The sequence below is a fragment of the Oncorhynchus masou genome, chromosome 1, assembly GCF_036934945.1.
Source record: "Oncorhynchus masou masou isolate Uvic2021 chromosome 1, UVic_Omas_1.1, whole genome shotgun sequence".
Lineage (NCBI taxonomy): Eukaryota > Metazoa > Chordata > Actinopteri > Salmoniformes > Salmonidae > Oncorhynchus > Oncorhynchus masou.
In genome coordinates, this window is record NC_088212.1 from 46,496,843 (window position 1) to 46,499,011 (window position 2,169).

The following is a 2,169-nucleotide window of genomic DNA, read 5'->3' on the forward strand; positions in this document are numbered from 1 at the left end:
TCTCTTTTTCTTCGCCAATGTAACCCACTCATTCCTACTTTCTGTACTATTAGCTTCACCCGACTCACTAGCAATTTCAAACAAAACTTAAGTTTCTGCCATCTACTCCCCGTCACACCCATCCTTGATCGGCTTTTCTTCCCACCCTCTTTCCTAGCCAATGGCTGATTTAGCTAGATAGAATTTTTCTCCCCAGAGACCACCAAAGAAAAATCCTGATTGGATATTTTTGCCTCGCTTCAGTGTTAACCATTTCCTTTCCAATAAAAACTTAAGAGATTAAATCAGAACATCATTGAAAATAATAGTAGAATTAGAGTTATTCATATTTTATATTTATAAGTCCTAAAAAGGCCCTCATTGTTTCCCACTGGGTTTGAGTTAGTAATACTTTGTAGAGTGGCTCTAATTTCCCTCGGCATGCATTTTTTCACCATTCTGAATGTCTTTTCCATATGTTTTTTCTGAAATATGAACACAGAAATACTGGACATTTTGAACTCTTATTACTGTGTCGATTTGATAAAAATTCAATCATGGTCTTAAATTCGGGTTTTGGTCTTGACTCGGTCTTGGGACTCCTTGTCCTCCTCCCGGACTCGGTTTTGACTTTTTTTTTTTTCGGGTCAAGTTTTGGATTTTTACAGGAGAGGCTTTATTACTGCCACTTTTAGTGAGTTTGGTACAGATCCAGAGGATAGGGAGCCAATTATTATGTTCAACATAGGTGGGCCAAGCACAGGAAGTAGCTCTTTCAGTAGTTTCATTGGAATAGGGTCCAGTAGGCAGCTGGAAGGTTTAGAGGTCATTACTATTTTCGTGAATGTGTCGAGAGATACAGGATTAAAAAACTTGAGGGACACCATTGATCTTAGGTCCTGACAGTTCTGTGCAGACTCAGGACAACAGAGTTTTGGAGAAATATGCAGATTCAAAGAGGAGTCCGTAATTTGCTATATAATGATCATGATCTTTTCATCAAAAATGTTCATGAATTCATCACTGCTGAAGTGAAGGCCATCCTCTCTTGGGAATGCTACTTTTTTAGTTAGCTATGCGACAGTAAAAAAAAATGTTGGATGGTACTGTCTTTCCAAGCTACTCGGAAAACTTCCAGTTTGGTGGAGCGTCATTTCCGTTGCAATTTTCTGGAAGCTTGCTTTAGGGCTCGGATATTTTCTGTATTTCAGGGAGCTAATTTCTTCTGACAAATGTTTTTTGTTTTTAGAGGTGTGACTGCATCTAGGGTATTACACAAGGTTAAATTTAGATCCTTGTACTTTTTGTACTCCAACGTCCTTTGGTGGGTGGTAGGATTCTGGAAGGGACCGTTACAGTGTCTTGAATTAAAAAAATTGGGCCTTGTGGCAAGTGTGTGCAGACGGAATAAATATGTTGTGGAAGAGTCAGTGGATACACAGTGCTGCAATTGTGGTGGAAACCACGTTCCCGAGTTCCAGGAATGCCTTGTATTGGTGAAGGAGGTCGAAGTAGCAAGAATCCGGGCTTTCCACCAAGTCTCCTATACAGAGGCAGGCAAATGGCAGAAGGAGCAAGTGCAAATGAGTAAGAAATGGCAATGGATGCCCCGCAGCCTGCAGAAAGTGTTGTTCATCAGTTGAGGGATCCTGAAGTGCTGAAAGTTTAGAAGGTTTATTTTGTTGTGTTTATTGTGCAGGTGATACATTGTACAAGTAAAACTAGCAAGAAATCGAAGAAACTTGACATAATTGTGAATGCAACAAAAAGGCTTTTGGATCTCCAGGACGTTATGGCTGAAACAATGCATTATGTTTTCGTTTTTCCCCCTGTGTTTTCTGCGTTAAAGTTCCCCAGTTTTCACCCCACGCAGTAGGTGGCGGCATGCACCTCTAAATACTATAGAAGAAGAATCATCACAACAATTACAACAACAACAACAACAACAACACCTCGAAATCGTGGCGCTCTGCACGAGGACTGACCTCGTAAATGCCTACTTAGACATCACACATCAGGTGCAGTTATAGGGAAAACGGCTATTTAACGTACACGTGATTCATTTAGTACATGATTTAACCACAACGGTGTGATAAAATCACCCCCCAAAAATATATATTTAGTTTTGTGAATTTGAGATTTTGGTCAGGCGCGTTGGCGGCCATCTCACATATATTGGGGTCTTAACAG